At 41.3% G+C, this 18996-nt stretch overlaps 1 protein-coding gene across 1 annotated transcript in view; it reads left to right on the plus strand.

Moving 5' to 3' along the window:
- The first annotated feature begins 296 nt into the window (after nt 1–296).
- EMP1 (epithelial membrane protein 1) overlaps nt 297–18996 on the plus strand; it is a 65002-nt gene continuing 46302 nt past the window's right edge. Inside the window, exon 1 of the mRNA XM_053721344.1 lies at nt 297–350. The gene's annotated coding sequence lies outside the window, so the exon portion shown is untranslated. The remainder of the gene's footprint in view (nt 351–18996) is intronic.

Genomic DNA, 18996 nt, shown 5'->3' on the forward strand with positions numbered 1-18996 from the left:
TATAACTGTTACACACATATACACACTCCCCTGTCCGCCCCTTACTATAACCCAGCATTTATGTCACAGACTGGGAGTCCACTAGGATATTGTTATTTTTCATCTAGGAACTTCTATTCATTCATATTTTCCACCAAAACTGTGTGTGAGTGAGTCAGGGCTCCCCGCCCGTGCTACTATACAGTGCCAAGAAATCTGGGTGTAGTCAAATTCCTTGTCTTGTCGTTTTTCACATAAGTTTCTATAAAACTTAGTCCTGACACCTCCCATAAAGGGATGTTATAACCACTGCCCCATCACTAAAGATCAGTACTGCTACCCACACTCCCAGAGAAAGGACTACAACTCAGGTAGGTCTCCCTGGGCGACAGGTGACAGCTGGGGTCACACGACACTCAGGGCACTGATACATTGCACAGCTCCAGGATTATCTGGGACACCATCTGACTTTCTTGGGTGACACTAGACAGTGACCCCATATTTAAATCTCAGACAACTCTCTGGGGAGGTGATCACACTGGGGAGTAAGAATTATTTTTTTGTGTTGCTATATGTAATATGCATCTGGGCACTTGGCATATGCCACAGATTGGTGCCAAACATGGAATTTAAAGTATTTTTAAAATGTCTGTTTAGTTGGCTGTTTGGTCAGCGCTGGATAACTAGGAGAATAATTAGCATTAAAATGTACCATTTATTAGTGATTGTGATCAGCAGCAGGTGTCATTTACCACAGGACACTTTATTCTTAGATTTATAATTACTTCTAAAGCACCAATATGTTCAATTGCACCAATCAGTTGTCTGTTATGTATGAGAAGTAAACAAGTGCTGTGCCCTGTGCCACACTAATGGCTTATACAGCCAGGCTACCAGGACATAAATTGTATGTGCCAGGCTACTAGCTAATACACAGTGCGTGCCAGGCTACTAGCTAATGCACAGTGTGTGCCAGGATACAAGCTAATACACAGTGTGTGCCAGGCTACTTGCTAATACACAGTGTGTGCCAGGCTACTTGCTAATACACAGTGTGTGTCAGGCTACCAGGACATAAATTGTATAGTATGTAGACAGACAGAGAGATAGATAGATAGATAGATAGATAGATAGATAGATAGATAATTGATAAATAACTAGATATATGATAGATAGATAGATAGATAGATAGATAGATAGATAGATAGATAGATAGATAGATAGATAGATGATATATAGATAGATAGATAATTGATAAATAACTAGATATATGATAGATAGATAGATAGATAGATAGATAGATAGATAGATAGATAGATAGATAGATAGATCATAGATAGATGGATAGATAGATATATTATAGATAGATGGATAGATAGATAGATAGATATATTTTATAGATAGATGGATAGATATATTATAGATAGATAGATAGATTATAGATCGATAGATAGATTATAGATAGATAGAGTATAGATATATTTTATAGATAGATAGATATATTATAGATAGATAGATAGATATATTATAGATAGATATATAGATATATTATAGATAGATGGATAGATAGATAGATAGATATATTTTATAGATAGATGGATAGATATATTATAGATAGATAGATAGATAGATTATAGATCGATAGATAGATTATAGATAGATAGAGTATAGATATATTTTATAGATAGATAGATATATTATAGATAGATAGATAGATATATTATAGATCGATATATAGATAGATTATAGATAGATAGATAGATAGATAGATAGAGTATAGATATATTTTATAGATAGATATATTATAGATAGATATATAGATAGATTATAGATAGATAGATTATAGATAGATAGATAGATAGATAGATAAATAGATAGATAGTGGCAATAACACCTCAGAGCTGGGTCAGGTGTGTATTTATATTAACCCTTTAGATAAACTCATCAAGTGATTTATCAACTAAACAACTCTATAGACTTTAGCATGATTTGTGTAGACTACGGTGCTGCTTTGTAGGGAACACAGTGTGCAGAGTACAGTGATGGGCAGCTCAGGTAACAGAGCTATGCTGCCCTCAAGGCTACAGATCTGTGTCAGAAGATAAGGAGGCTCGGGGGGGGGGGGGGGGGGTGCACAGTCTGTATACTGACAGGATTTACTGTTTTACACATCATGGATTGTCCCTTGTTAAGTGTTTGTGTCAGAGATGCCAGCAATGGAAGATGAAGGGTTGACTAGTATCTGTGTTCTACACATTTTATTCTTCCACTAGACATCAGCTCTTTAGATTGTATATGTTGTAAACAGACAAATACTGTATACTGTATATGATTATGTTATAATAATAAAAATATAGCATTATAAATAAAACACACAATTGCAGGAGAGGCAACTTGCCGTCTGACCATGGTTATGTGATCTGAAGTATCCCATTAGTTGTAACTATGAGCAACACTTTGCACAGGGTATTTATAAGCTTATTGTTTCAGCAGATTGTGATTCCTTCTAGTGAACCAACTGCATCACTGCATACTTATGTCAGCACAAATCTGTAAGATAAGGCGATTGTGTCATAGATTGGTGTGTGTATTGTGTGTCACTGGTGTAGTTAGTGACTCATATGCTCACAATGTTATATTTACAAACAGGATTACACCCTACAGCTAACAATCTAATTAGGTATTATCAGTGGAACTTCTGTATAGCTATACTGTTCTACATAGGTATATAGTTACTTGCTATCTATCTAAATATCTATTGAAACAGATTTAAAGGGACATTATACACTAGATTGTTATTTGCATAAATGTTTTGTAGATGATCCATTTATATAGCCTATACAGTTTTGTTTTGTTTTTAAAATTTATAGTTTTGCTTATTTTAAAATAAAATTGCTCTTATTTTCAGACTCCTAACCAAGCCCCAAAGTTTTAGGAGAATACTAATGTATACCATCTCCAGCTTGATCCAGTTTGTGTAAAGAGTATTTTAATATGAAAGAGTGTATAAATGTGTATATATGTGTAATATAGTGTGTGCAGGTATATCAGTGGTTACAGGTATGTAGCTGCGTGACTGTGCAGGTAGGTCTGTATAAGTAGCTGTGTGTCACTGTGGAGGTAAGTCTGTATAAGTAGCTGTGTGACTGTGCAGGTAGGTCTGTATAAGTAGCTGTGTGTGACTGTGCAGGTAGGTCTGTATAAGTAGCTGTGTGACTGTGCAGGTAGGTCTGTATAAGTAGCTGTGTGACTGTGCAGGTAGGTCTGTATAAGTAGCTGTGTGACTGGGCAGGTAGGTGTGTATAAGTAGCTGTGTGACTGTGCAGGTAGGTCTGTATAAGTAGCTGTGTGACTGTGCAGGTAGGTCTGTATAAGTAGCTGTGTGACTGTGCAGGTAGGTCTGTATAAGTAGCTGTGAGTGACTGTGCAGGTAGGTCTGTATAAGTAGCTGTGTGTGACTGTGCAAGTAGGTCTGTATAAGTAGCTGTGTGACTGTGCAGGTAGGTCTGTATAAGTAGCTGTGTGACTGGGCAGGTAGGTGTGTATAAGTAGCTGTGTGACTGTGCAGGTAGGTCTGTATAAGTAGCTGTGAGTGACTGTGCAGGTAGGTCTGTATAAGTAGCTGTGTGACTGCAGGTAGGTGTGTATAAGTAGCTGTGAGTGACTGTGCAGGTAGGTCTGTATAAGTAGCTGTGTGACTGTGCAGGTAGGTCTGTATAAGTAGCTGTGTGACTGTGCAGGTAGGTCTGTATAAGTAGCTGTGAGTGACTGTGCAGGTAGGTCTGTATAAGTAGCTGTGTGACTGCAGGTAGGTGTGTATAAGTAGCTGTGAGTGACTGTGCAGGTAGGTCTGTATAAGTAGCTGTGTGACTGTGCAGGTAGGTCTGTATAAGTAGCTGTGTGACTGTGCAGGTAGGTCTGTATAAGTAGCTGTGTGACTGTGCAGGTAGGTGTGTATAAGTAGCTGTGTGACTGTGCAGGTAGGTCTGTATAAGTAGCTGTGTGTGACTGTGCAGGTAGGTGTGTATAAGTAGCTGTGTGACTGTGCAGGTAGGTCTGTATAAGTAGCTGTGTGTGACTGTGCAGGTAGGTCTGTATAAGTAGCTGTGTGACTGTGCAGGTAGGTCTGTATAAGTAGCTGTGTGACTGGGCAGGTAGGTGTGTATAAGTAGCTGTGTGACTGTGCAGGTAGGTCTGTATAAGTAGCTGTGAGTGACTGTGCAGGTAGGTCTGTATAAGTAGCTGTGTGACTGCAGGTAGGTGTGTATAAGTAGCTGTGAGTGACTGTGCAGGTAGGTCTGTATAATTAGCTGTGTGACTGTGCAGGTAGGTCTGTATAAGTAGCTGTGTGACTGTGCAGGTAGGTCTGTATAAGTAGCTGTGAGTGACTGTGCAGGTAGGTCTGTATAAATAGCTGTGTGACTGCAGGTAGGTGTGTATAAGTAGCTGTGAGTGACTGTGCAGGTAGGTCTGTATAAGTAGCTGTGTGACTGTGCAGGTAGGTCTGTATAAGTAGCTGTGCGACTGTGCAGGTAGGTCTGTATAAGTAGCTGTGTGACTGTGCAGGTAGGTGTGTATAAGTAGCTGTGTGACTGTGCAGGTAGGTCTGTATAAATAGCTGTGTGACTGCAGGTAGGTGTGTATAAGTAGCTGTGAGTGACTGTGCAGGTAGGTGTGTATAAGTAGCTGTGTGACTGTGCAGGTAGGTCTGTATAAATAGCTGTGTGACTGCAGGTAGGTGTGTATAAGTAGCTGTGAGTGACTGTGCAGGTAGGTCTGTATAAGTAGCTGTGTGACTGTGCAGGTAGGTCTGTATAAGGAGCTGTGTGACTGTGCAGGTAGGTCTGTATAAGGATCTGTGTGACTATGCAGGTAGGTGTGTATAAATAGCTGTGTGACTGTGCAGGTAGGTCTGTATAAGGAGCTGTGTGACTGTGCAGGTAGGTCTGTATAAGGAGCTGTGTGACTGTGCAGGTAGGTCTGTATAAGGAGCGGTGTGACTGTGCAGGTAGGTCTGTATAAGTAGCTGTGTGACTGTGCAGGTAGGTGTGTATAAATAGCTGTGTGACTGTGCAGGTAGGTCTGTATAAGGAGCTGTGTGACTGTGCAGGTAGGTCTGTATAAGTAGCGGTGTGACTGTGCAGGTAGGTCTGTATAAGGAGCTGTGCGACTGTGCAGGTAGGTCTGTATAAGGAGCTGTGTGACTGTGCAGGTAGGTCTGTATAAGGAGCTGTGTGACTGTGCAGGTAGGTCTGTATAAGGAGCTGTGTGACTGTGCAGGTAGGTCTGCATAAGGAGCTGTGTGACTGTGCAGGTAGGTCTGTATAAGGAGCTGTGTGACTGTGCAGGTAGGTCTGTATAAGTAGCGGTGTGACTGTGCAGGTAGGTCTGTATAAGGAGCTGTGTGACTGTGCAGGTAGGTCTGTATAAGGAGCTGTGTGACTGTGCAGGTAGGTCTGTATAAGGAGCTGTGTGACTGTGCAGGTAGGTCTGTATAAGGAGCTGTGTGACTGTGCAGGTAGGTCTGTATAAGTAGCTGTGTGACTGTGCAGGTAGGTCTGTATAAGTAGCTGTGTGACTGTGCAGGTAGGTGTGTATAAATAGCTGTGTGACTGTGCAGGTAGGTCTGTATAAGGAGCTGTGTGACTGTGCAGGTAGGTCTGTATAAGGAGCTGTGTGACTGTGCAGGTAGGTCTGTATAAGTAGCGGTGTGACTGGGCAGGTAGGTCTGTATAAGTAGCTGTGTGACTGTGCAGGTAGGTGTGTATAAATAGCTGTGTGACTGTGCAGGTATGTCTGCATAAGGAGCTGTGTGACTGTGCAGGTAGGTCTGTATAAGGAGCTGTGTGACTGTGCAGGTAGGTCTGTATAAGTAGCTGTGTGACTGTGCAGGTAGGTCTGTATAAGGAGCTGTGTGACTGTGCAGGTAGGTCTGCATAAGGAGCTGTGTGACTGTGCAGGTAGGTCTGTATAAGGAGCTGTGTGACTGTGCAGGTAGGTCTGTATAAGGAGCTGTGTGACTGTGCAGGTAGGTGTGTATAAGTAGCTGTGTGACTGTGCAGGTAGGTCTGTATAAGGAGCTGTGTGACTGTGCAGGTAGGTCTGTATAAGGAGCTGTGTGACTGTGCAGGTAGGTCTGTATAAGGAGCTGTGTGACTGTGCAGGTAGGTCTGTATAAGGAGCTGTGTGACTGTGCAGGTAGGTCTGTATAAGGAGCTGTGTGACTGTGCAGGTAGGTCTGTATAAGGAGCTGTGTGACTGTGCAGGTAGGTCTGTATAAGGAGCTGTGTGACTGTGCAGGTAGGTCTGTATAAGTAGCTGTGTGACTGTGCAGGTAGGTCTGTATAAGGAGCTGTGTGACTGTGCAGGTAGGTCTGTATAAGTAGCTGTGTGACTGTGCAGGTAGGTCTGTATAAGGAGCTGTGTGACTGTGCAGGTAGGTCTGTATAAGTAGCTGTGTGACTGTGCAGGTAGGTCTGTATAAGGAGCTGTGTGACTGTGCAGGTAGGTCTGTATAAGTAGCGGTGTGACTGTGCAGGTAGGTCTGTATAAGTAGCTGTGTGACTGTGCAGGTAGGTCTGTATAAGGAGCTGTGTGACTGTGCAGGTAGGTCTGTATAAGGAGCTGTGTGACTGTGCAGGTAGGTCTGTATAAGGAGCTGTGTGACTGTGCAGGTAGGTCTGTATAAGGAGCTGTGTGACTGTGCAGGTAGGTCTGTATAAGTAGCTGTGTGACTGTGCAGGTAGGTGTGTATAAGGAGCTGTGTGACTGTGCAGGTAGGTGTGTATAAGGAGCTGTGTGACTGTGCAGGTAGGTCTGTATAAGGAGCTGTGTGACTGTGCAGGTAGGTCTGTATAAGTAGCGGTGTGACTGTGCAGGTAGGTCTGTATAAGGAGCTGTGTGACTGTGCAGGTAGGTCTGTATAAGGAGCTGTGTGACTGTGCAGGTAGGTCTGTATAAGGAGCTGTGTGACTGTGCAGGTAGGTCTGTATAAGGAGCTGTGTGACTGTGCAGGTAGGTCTGTATAAGGAGCTGTGTGACTGTGCAGGTAGGTCTGTATAAGTAGCTGTGTGACTGTGCAGGTAGGTCTGTATAAGGAGCTGTGTGACTGTGCAGGTAGGTCTGTATAAGTAGCTGTGTGACTGTGCAGGTAGGTCTGTATAAGGAGCTGTGTGACTGTGCAGGTAGGTCTGTATAAGTAGCGGTGTGACTGTGCAGGTAGGTCTGTATAAGGAGCTGTGTGACTGTGCAGGTAGGTCTGTATAAGGAGCTGTGTGACTGTGCAGGTAGGTCTGTATAAGTAGCGGTGTGACTGTGCAGGTAGGTCTGTATAAGGAGCTGTGTGACTGTGCAGGTAGGTCTGTATAAGTACTTACATCACTGCATGGCTTTAGTGTGCCAGTGTACGATTGCCCTATAAGGTGTGCCAGATGCTGATACGCCCTGATACAGATATTGCTGGGCGTGTGTCCCTAAGTGTCATTACAGAATAATGTAAGGTACAATCAGGTGTATATGGGAGGCACATTCCTCTGGGCTTGCAGTGATTGGGTATGAGTGAATTTGAGGGTTTATCAGACATTGTGGTTGAGCTTGCTTTATCCTGCATTGTGTGCTGAAATCTTCCCATCACCAGAAATAGCTCTGAGTCACCATCTTAACAAGCTGAGACACTGAGACACTATTGTCACACTCCTTAAACCTGCCACAGATATTGTTATGTTAAATGAAGCTAACAGGAAATGCGTGTTTGTGCACAAACCCTCCCTAGAGATGAATTGCTCACAGGCTAATAGGGGCAACTCCCACACTTCCATTGGTGGGCAGAAACACACCCCACTTAAAACCAAAGGCATTGTTTTAAGCACAGCCATATAGAGGGCTTTTTTGTAAATAATTTAATATGCACTAAATTAGATGCAACAAAAAAGTTTAATTTTTCAGATAGGACTTGTAATTTTAATCAACTTTACAATTTACTTTTATCATCAAATTTGCTTTTTTTCTTGGTATTCTTAGTTTAAACTAAACCTAGGTAGGCTCATATGCTAATTTCCAAGCCTTTGAGGGCTGCCTCTTATCACATGCTTTTTAAAGGGACAGTATACTAAAAAATTGTTTTTCCCTTCATGTGTTTCCAATTACTTTTTTAACCAGCTGCAGAGTTCAAAATGTATGAGATTTGCTTTTTTAAGGTTTATTTGTGTATATGAATTAGTTGATTTTGTGTGTTGAAGCCACAACCTAATAAAAATGGGTTGAGTTTGTAGGTATAATCAGATCTCATTACTTTATCACATTGTGTAAATATACCTGCTTCTTTATCTTATATCTGTCCACAAACCAATCACCAATACTTGGAGAGAACAATGGAAAATTAACATTTTATTACCTTATCTCTTCTATAACCCACTGGGAGTGTAGTTTCTTCTACTGGCTGTGTTAACACAGCTTGGCCTTGAGGCCAAAAACTTTCAGGATGGATGGGGATACCACAGGCTAAATAAACTATTTCAAATGCCAATATAAGGGTAATGGAAAAAACGTGTAAACAATTTAATACACTCCAGCAGGCAAAGTTAATAATTGGGAACAAATTAAAGGGGTTACATTTTTTGAGTAAACTGTCCCTTTAAATCTCTTTTCAACACAAAGAGACAAAGTACACGTGGGCCATATAGATAACACTGTGTTCAGGCACAGGGGAGTAATTTAAGATTTAGCACAACACAATGCTAACTACAAGACAATAGATAATAAACAGTCACAGTCATGTGATCAGGGGGCTGGAAGAAGGTTCCTAGATACAAGGTAATCACAGAGGTAAACAGTATATTAATATAACTGTGATAAGGAGCAGTCTGCAGAGGCTTAGATACAGGGTAATCAGAGGTAAAAAGTATATTAATATAACTGAGATAAGGGGGCAGTCTGCAGAGGCTCAGATACAGGGTAATCACAGAGATTAAAAGTATATTAATATAACTGAGATAAGGGGCAGTCTGCAGAGGCTTAGATACAAGGTAATCACAGAGGTAAAGAGTATATTAATATAACTGAGATAAGGAGCAGTCTGCAGAGGCTTAGATACAGGGTAATGACCGAGGTACAAAGTATATTAATATAACTGAGATAAGGAGCAGTCTGCAGAGGGTTAGATACAAGGTAATCACAGAGGTAAAAAGTGTATTAATATAACTGAGATAAGAAGTAGTCTGCAGAGGCTTAGATACAGGGTAATCACAGAGGTAAATAGTATATTAATATAACTGAGATAAGGGGCAGTCTGCAGAGGCTTAGATACAAGGTAATCACAGAGGTAAAATATATATTAATATAACTGAGATAAGGGGCAGTCTGCAGAGGGTTAGATACAAGGTAATCACAGAGGTAAAAAGTATATTAATATAACTGAGATAAAGGGCAGTCTGCAGAGGCTTAGATACAGGGTAATCACAGAGGTAAATAGTATATTAATATAACTGAGATAAGAAGCAGTACTGTGCGCACACTGACATGAGTCCTGCTGATATTGTGTATATTCAGTCCGTGTACTGCGTACTGTGCGCACACTGACATGAGTTCTGCTAATACTCTGTATATTCAGTCCGTTTACTGTGCGCACACTGACATGAGTCCTGCTGATACTGTCTATATTCAGCCTGTGTACTGCATACTGTGCACACACTGACATGAGTCCTGCTGATACTGTCTATATTCAGCCTGTGTACTGCGTACTGTGCGCACACTGACATGAGTCCTGCTGATACTGTGTATATTCAGCCTGTGTACTGCATACTGTGCACACATGGCCTAGATTACAAGTGGAGCGATATATAGCGCGCCCACTCGCTCATTAATTTTGCTAGACACGCGCAGTGTTCCACTCGTATAATGACTTGAAGGTAAAAAGTTAGCACACAAAAAGTGGAACTTCTGATATTGCATTAATGTATTCTTCCAAATACTTCAATGGAGCACGCAAACTGCAAAAAAACCTGACATGAAATATGAATATTTAACATTCCAATGTTCTTCAGATAGCAGAATATGTTCTATTTGTTCTTAAATACAGATTTCTATATATATCTGATGTTTTTGTAGCCCAGCTAGCTTCATTTTTTTGTTCAGATTACAAGCCTTTTTTTTTTTTTTTAGTTTCAATGATCTTATGCCATTTGTATCAACGTGAGCAACTACACTGTTTTATATATTAGTACTTAAACTTATATGTGACGCAGTCCCTGCAGTTTTATTTCTTTGACACAGTGTTAGACATTGATATATTTAATCTTGTTATATTTAATTCTATCATCTCCTTCAATTCTATTCTTAGTTTCTAGGACCTACCCATGGTCCTAGCTGTCATAGAAAGGAGTCTGTCAGGTAGGCCTACACTACTCAAAAGGCCTCTGAGTAGTACATTGAGTTATTGGAGGTCCAAAAGTGGCTTCAGCTATCTTTGAGGAAAAAGAGGGTGATTTTGAGTTTGCTTTCCAACTGCTGTACTCTTGATCTACATTTCAACTTGGAACATTATGTGAATGTTTTGATAAGAGATCTATCCCTAAATATGTTCCTATGTATTTGTTTATGTCTACAATATCTGTCTTATCATTTGCTATGTGTCATGTGCCTGTTGGGGCAAACTGTTTTTTTGTCTTGGTAATTGTTATTCCCTCAATAAAAAATTAATATATATATATATATATATATACCTATATATAATAGTCACAAAAAAATAAAAATATCCGCACTTGTAGTAAATAGAATTTTTGTATTGACGATTTGGAGCTTGTAGCCCCTTCGTTTATATATATATATATATATATATATATATATATATATATATATATATATATATATATATACACACACACACAGTATATATATAGAAATATCTAATTAGAAATACAGTACGTACAGAGTTAAACACTTTGTTAAATATTAATATTGAATAAAAATACATATGTACACACACACACACATATATACATATTTAGACATGTGTAAGTATATATCTCTATGGTAACACGAGACCTCATATCTTTGAGCCCTGTTTTTGTAAAATTATTTTTTATCAGACTGTGTTATTATGAGTGTAACTTTATTCTTAAATGTATTTTTGATGTGTTCTGTGCATAGTTTTTGTCTCAACTAACACTTAGCTCTAAAGTCGCGCTAACTGGACGTGCATTAAATTTAATTGTGCTCAAGCAAACACATTTCCTTTCAACTTATAATACGCTCGCTATTTCCAATACACGCAAAGAGCCGCAATATACCCCATATCGCTCGCACTCTACTGTTAGGGTATACACTGCATTGCAGGTTAATGAACAGACCTTAACCCTTTTGTGCCACTTAAGCACAGAGTTAGGGCAATGTATTTTCCCTATTGCTGCCTCTAACACACATTGTATGATGACTTTATTACTCCGTCCCTGAGCTGACACTCTGTTTGTGGCCTAGGGGAGTCTTTATTGTTGTATAAAGCTATGTCTGTAGCACGGGCTTTGGTGCCCCCCCTGGCATGTCGTGGTTTGTGCCCCACAGAGGGGAACCACATTAGCGGGACATACTGAATGCTACGCCTTCCTTGCACATGGGTGTTGGCTTTATTCTAATGCTAATACGAAGTGCAGTGTGGAGTAAGCAGCTGTAGCTGAACAAATATAGTAAGGGCGTTTCAGACTGAGCAAAGGGATGATGTCTGCCAGTACTTGTACCAAGCAAGCAGACATAAAGTCACTCTGAACAGTTATAGCTAAACTCCTGCTCATGAGCATCTCATAAGCTCAGAATGTATCAGGCAACCGGCCCCTTAATCTCCTGGCAAACCCCAAGAGATATGAGCAAACATGGCACAACGCAGCACAACACAGTGTACACTGGGTAAAAGAGACATGACAGGACCTCAGTAACACCACCCCAGTCAAGGGCTGCACGTGTGTGACACCAAGGTCTGGTGACCAAGTCATAAGGTCTTATGTCAGTTAACAGTTAGAAAGTAATACAGAAAGAGATATTAGCAGCAGGTAAGGTCAGTAGGGTGCTGGGTGTATAGGAAGAGGTATTAGCAGCGGGTAAGGTTAGTAGTGTGCTGGGTGTATAGGAAGAGGTATTAGCAGCGGGTAAGGTTAGTAGGTGCTGGGTGTATAGGAAGAGGTATTAGCAGCAGGTAAGGTCAGTAGGTGCTGGGTGTATAGGAAGAGGTATTAGCAGCAGGTAAGGTCAGTAGGTGCTGGGTGTATAGGAAGAGGTATTAGCAGCATTTAAGGTCAGTAGGTGCTGGGTGTATAGGAAGAAGTATTAGCAGCAGGTAAGGTCAGTAGGTGCTTGGTGTATAGGAAGAGTCATTAGCAGCAGGTAAGGTCAGTAGGTGCTGGGTGTATAGGAAGAGGTATTAGCAGTAGGTAAGGTCAGTAGGTGCTGGGTGTATAGGAAGAGGTATTAGCAGCAGGTAAGGTCAGTAGGTGCTGGGTGTATAGGAAGAGGTATTAGCAGCAGGTAAGTTCAGTAGGGTACTGGGTGTATAGGAAGAGGTATTAGCAGCAGGTAAGGTCAGTAGGTGCTGGGTGTATAGGAAGAGGTATTAGCAGCAGGTAAGGTCAGTAGGTGCTGGGTGTATAGGAAGAGGAATTAGCAGCAGGTAAAGTCAGTAGGTGCTAAGTGTATAGGAAGAGGTATTAGCAGTAGGTAAGGTCAGTAGGTGCTGGGTGTATAGGAAGAGGTATTAGCAGCAGGTAAGGTCAGTAGGTGCTGGGTGTATAGGAAGAGGCATTAGCAGCAGGTAAGGTCAGTAGGTGCTGGGTGTATAGGAAGAGGTATTAGCAGTAGGTAAGGTCAGTAGGTGCTGGGTGTATAGGAAGAGGTATTAGCAGCAGGTAAGGTCAGTAGGTGCTGGGTGTATAGGAAGAGGTATTAGCAGCAGGTAAGGTCAGTAGGTGCTGGGTGTATAAGAAGAGGTATTAGCAGTAGGTAAGGTCAGTAGGTGCTGGGTGTATAGCAAGAGGTATTAGCAGCAGGTAAGGTCAGTAGGTGCTGGGTGTATAGGAAGAGGTATTAGCAGCAGGTAAAGTCAGTAGGTGCTGGGTGTATGGAAGAGGTATTAGCAGCAGGTAAGGTCAGTATATGCTGGGTGTATAGGAAGAGGTATTAGCAGCAGGTAAGGTCAGTAGGTGCTGGGTGTATAGGAAGAAATATTAGCAGCAGGTAAGGTCAGTAGGTGCTGGGTGTATAGGAAGAGGTATTAGCAGTAGGTAAGGTCAGTAGGTGCTGGGTGTATAGGAAGAGGTATTAGCAGCAGGTAAGGTCAGTAGGTGCTGGGTTTATAGGAAGAGGCATTAGCAGCAGGTAAGGTCAGTAGGTGCTGGGTGTATAGGAAGAGGTATTAGCAGCAGGTAAGGTCAGTAGGTGCTGGGTGTATAGCAAGAGGTATTAGCAGCAGGTAAGGTCAGTAGGTGCTGGGTGTATAGGAAGAGGTATTAGCAGCAGGTAAAGTCAGTAGGTGCTGGGTGTATAGGAAGAGGTATTAGCAGCAGGTAAGGTCAGTATATGCTGGGTGTATAGGAAGAGGTATTAGCAGCAGGTAAGGTCAGTAGGTGCTGGGTGTATAGGAAGAAATATTAGCAGCAGGTAAGGTCAGTAGGTGCTGGGTGTATAGGAAGAGGTATTAGCAATAGGTAAGGTCAGTAGGTGCTGGGTGTATAGGAAGAGGTATTAGCAGTAGGTAAGGTCAGTAGGTGCTGGGTAGGGATGGGCGAATCTTTCGCAACATTCGAAAAACGGCACGAATTTTAACACATTCGTTCGTTCGAATCGAATTTTGAATGTTTACATAACATTCTAACATTCGATTTTCGAATGTTCAGTTTCGAATTTTACGATTACATTCGAAAATATTCTTTACGAAAAATTCGAATTTAGATTGTAATAGTATTTCTATTGCTTTTTCTTTAAATGTAATATTCGAATTATGCAATATTCGAATTCGAAAAATTCAAATTTAGATTGTAATAGTATTTCTAATGCTTTTTCTTTAAATGGAATATTCGAATCATGCAATACGTGTATTCGAATTCGAAAAATTCGAATTTAGATTGTAATAGTATTTCTAATGCTTTTTCTTTAAATGTAATATTCGAATTATGCAATATTCGAATTCGAAAAATTCAAATTTATATTCGAATTCGAAAAATTTGAATTTATATGTTTGTAATAGTATTTCTAATGCTTTCTTTAAATGTAATATTCGAATTATGCAATATTCTATATTTGAAATGATATATTTGTATCTATTATGTATCAATTTACTAGATTCCCGCCCTACCACATGAACTATTGAACTCCTGAATAGTATTTGTTAGATAGAATGTAAAATTCGAAATTTCGAATGTGGACATTCAATATAATTATAAACATTCGAATTCGAAAGGGACATTCGAAAACTGTAAATAACATTCGATTTTCAAATTTTTAAGAATATTCGTTCTTATCGACATTCGGATTTAGAATTCGAATTTCGGTAATAACATTCGTTCTACATTCAAAATTCGAAAATTTACACATTCGCCCATCCCTAGTGCTGGGTGTATAGGAAGAGGTATTAGCAGCAGGTAAGATCAGTAGGTGCTGGGTGTATAGGAAGAGGTATTAGCAGCAGGTAAGGTCAGTAGGTGGTGCTGGGTGTATAGGATGAGGTATTAGCAGCAGGTAAGGTCAGTAGGTGCTGGGTGTATAGGAAGAGGTATTAGCAGTAGGTAAGGTCAGTAGGTGCTGGGTGTATAGGAAGAGGTATTAGCAGCAGGTAAGGTCAGTAGGTGCTGGGTATATAGGAAGATGTATTAGCAGCAGGTAAGGTCAGTAGGTGCTGGTGTATAGGAAGAGGTATTAGCAGCAGGTAAGGTCAGTAGGTGCAGGGTGTATAGGAAGAGGTATTAGCAGCAGGTAAGGTCAGTAGGTGCTGGGTGTATAGGAAGAGGTATTAGCAGTAGGTAAGGTCAGTAGGTGCTGGGTGTATAGGAAGAGGTATTAGCAGCAGGTAAGGTCAGTAGGTGCTGGGTGTATAGGAAGAGGTATTAGCAGCAGGTAAGGTCAGTAGGTGCTGGCTGTATAGGAAGAGGTATTAGCAGTAGGTAAGGTCAGTAAGTGCTGGGTGTATAGGAAGAGGTATTAGCAGCAGGTAAGGTCAGTAGGTGCAGGGTGTATAGGAAGAGGTATTAGCAGCAGGTAAGGTCAGTAGGTGCTGGGTGTATAGGAAGAGGTATTAGCAGTAGGTGAGGTCAGTAGGTGCTGGGTGTATAGGAAGAGGTATTAGCAGCAGGTAAGGTCAGCAGGTGCTGGGTGTATAGGAAGAGGTATTCAGATACAAAGAGTATTCCAGCCACCAAATTTTCTTAAAAGACCTTTATTTCACATAGGGTCCCAAACAAACAGTTACAACGTTTCAAGCCACACCAGGCTCTTAATCATGTATGATTAAGAGCCTGGTGTGGCTTGAAACGTTGTAACTGTTTGTTTGGGACCCTATGTGAAATAAAGGTCTTTTAAGAAAATTTGGTGGCTGGAATACTCTTTGTATCTGGATTGACTGGGACCTGGCAAGTCCGTTTTGTTCTGTGCCCCACTGAAAAAGAAAAGGTGTGCTGTTTCTTCAAAATTATTTGGTAGGAAGAGGTATTAGCAGCAGGTAAGATCAGTAGGTGCTAGGTGTATAGGAAGAGGTATTAGCAGCAGGTAAGGTCAGTAAGTGCTGGGTGTATAGGATGAGGTATTAGCAGCAGGTAAGGTCAGTAGGTGCTGGGTGTATAGGATGAGGTATTAGCAGCAGGTAAGGTCAGTAGGTGCTGGGTGTATAGGAAGAGGTATTAGCAGCAGGTAAGGTCAGTAGGTGCTGGATGTATAGGAAGAGGTATTAGCAGTAGGTAAGGTCAGTAGGTGCTGGGTGTATAGGAAGAGGTATTAGCAGCAGGTAAGGTCAGTAGGTGCTAAGTGTATAGGAAGAGGTATTAGCAGCAGGTAAGGTCAGTAGGTGCTGGGTGTATAGGAAGAGGTATTAGCAGCAGGTAAGGTCAGTAGGGTGCTGGGTGTATAGGAAGAGGTATTAGCAGCAGGTAAGATCAGTAGGTGCTGGGTATATAGGAAGAGGTATTAGCAGAAGGAACAGTGAGGTTCTTTAAGGGACACTAAACCCAAAAATTTTCTTTCACGATTCAGATAGAGCAACAACTTTAAGCAACTAATTTACTCCTATTATCGTTTTTTCTTCATTCTCTTGGTATCTTTATTTGAAAAAACAGGAATGAACGCTTAGGAGCCGGCCCATTTTTGGTTCAGGATGCTGGATAGCACTTGCTTATCAGTGGCTAGATTTAGAATCCCTTTAAGTCAATTTAAAGATCTGCCTCAGTTAGTTTTATGTCTGTAACAGACCAATTCGGCTGAGCATGTCGTCTATTAAGGCAATAGAATTACCTGGAGTCACGAAATGATCTGCTATTTCCTTTCTCACTTTGGAATCTGACCCAGTCATCATGTTGTGTTTTTTCTGATGTACCATCCGGCTTTGCTGACGATCGGAATTTGATTTCACATCTGTGTTGACAGTAAACAAAACTTCATAGAAAGACAAGATTTAATCACACCCTACACTGCACAGTTATCATGTAAAGGATATCATTACCCTGCGAGCGCGCCGTGTAGCCCTGAGCGTGCAACATGATGAATGAAACGCAGAAATAGATACAAAGGAATAGAGATTAGGTACCAAACAAGAGATGCAGATTTCTTCTTTAGAAACCGATTGTCAGCTGAATATCTCTGTATTATAGAGCATTTTTTTACAGAACTAGAGGCTTTTCAGCTATTTATTGTGGTGCTTGGTAGTAAATTACTTTTTTTTTTTAAATACCGTGAAAATCACCCCTTATTAAGGGGAAACTATTTTATACTGTCCCTTTAAATTTAAGATAACTATTAAACTGTAATATTTGTATCTACCTATAGGAAGTAACTGATTTTGTGTTAAATATTGACACTAAATGTTACACGCTTTGCTTTTAAAAAAATCTTTGAGAACTCGGTTATCTTGTTTGAACTCGGTTTAATGATTTGCTAGTAATCTGCAGTAATATTGCCCTCTTGGTGATAACATACAGATTTGTGTCACATCTGATCAGTTAGAAGAGGTCAGTGTTTCGTGCAGCCGCTTGCCAGTTCTTTAATTCAAAGCCATTCCATTATATTCGCAAATGAGAGAGGACGGGATTCAGTGGTCTCCCAATGATTTAGAAAACCCATTCACACTTGCACGATTTCTTCGTGTATCTATTTAAAGGGACAGAAGAGTCCAAATTAAAGTTTCATGATTCAGATAGAGCGTGTCATTGGTGGGAGGTGGGCGCTAGCTGCTTATTGGTTGCTGCACATATTTGCATCTTGTCATTGGTTTACTGATGTGCCCAGCTAGCTCCCAGGAGTCTATTGTTGCTCCTTCAACAAAGGATAACAATTAAATGAAGCAAATATGATAATAAGTAAATCAGAAAGATGTTTAAAATGTATGTTCTATCTGAATCATGAAAGAAAACATTTTTGTGGTTCGTATCCCTTTAAGCTTGACCAGCAGACGCAATTGGACGGCTTTTCATGCAAATCTTCACACAAGATTTTTTATTTAACGTTCCTGGTGTTATCATGTAGGATCTAGCTCAGTTTATGTGTTTATAGCAAAATGTTCATTTATCAACCCCAAAAAGTGGTTGTGAAACTTTAAGAATATTATAAAATGACAATAAGGTGAAATATTTATTGCTCCATAAAATGCTAAGTGTTGTGAGATTCCTTCTGGGTGTTTTAGGCCCCCCGTGCATTTGTAACTTGCCCTGTGCTCACCAGAGACTTGTGGCATGCGCATGTCCCAGCACATTGCAATAGATGGGAAGCGAACCTGGGACACCGCAGGTAATGAGACCCACACTGGGATAGATCCTTAACCACCTCTACAATCTCTGCAGGCTCGCCAGAAACAGCAGTTATGAAGCAGCGGTCTTAAGAATGCCTCTGAGGCTGCGGACATCAATTCGGCTGATCCTATACGATCGGCTCAATCGACACCCCCTGATTGGCCACAAATCTGCAGGGGCAGCATTGCACAAGCAGTTCACCAGAACTGCTTGTGCAATGTTAAATGCTGAGAGCGTTAGCTGTCGGCATTCAGCGATGTTTGTCGGACATGATACGCTACAGTTTATCATGTCGGACAGGCATTGATAAATCGGCCCCGATGCATCTGATTCACTAACATGCCCACCAGCCACTCTAACCCCTATGTCACTCTGTGCAGCTAATTCACTAAGGCAAATGCAGATGGGTGAGCTTTAGTGAATCAGATACATAGAGTAATATGAGACTTGGAGATGGTGAGGCTGGTGAAGCTAGTGAGGCTGATAAGGCTGGTAAGGCTGCTGAGGCTGATAAGGCTGGTAAGGCTAGTAAGGTTGGTGAGGCTGGTGTGGCTAGTAAGGTTGGTAAGGCTGGTGAGGCTAGTAAGGCTGGTAAGGTTGGTGAGGCTGGTGAGGCTATTGAGGCTAGTAAGGCTGGTGAGGCTAGTAAGGTTGGTGAGGCTAGTAAGGTTGGTGAGGCTGGTAAGGCTAGTAAGGTTGGTGAGGCTAGTAAGGCTGGTGAGGTTGGTGAGGCTGGTGAGGCTATTGAGGCTAGTAAGGCTGGTGAGGCTAGTAAGGTTGGTGAGGCTAGTAAGGCTGGTAAGGTTGGTGAGGCTATTGAGGCTAGTAAGGCTGGTGAGGCTAGTAAGGTTGGTGAGGCTAGTAAGGTTGATGAGGCTGGTAAGGCTAGTAAGGTGCTAGTAAGGTTGGTGAGGCTAGTAAGACTGGTGAGGCTAGTAAGGTTGGTAAGGCTGGTGAGGCTAGTAAGGTTTGGGAGGCTGGTAAGGCTAGTAAGGTTGGTGAGGTTAGTAAGGCTGGTGAGGCTAGTAAGGTTGGTAAGGCTGGTGAGGCT

The sequence above is a fragment of the Bombina bombina genome, chromosome 7, assembly GCF_027579735.1.
Source record: "Bombina bombina isolate aBomBom1 chromosome 7, aBomBom1.pri, whole genome shotgun sequence".
Taxonomy (NCBI): Eukaryota; Metazoa; Chordata; class Amphibia; order Anura; family Bombinatoridae; genus Bombina; species Bombina bombina.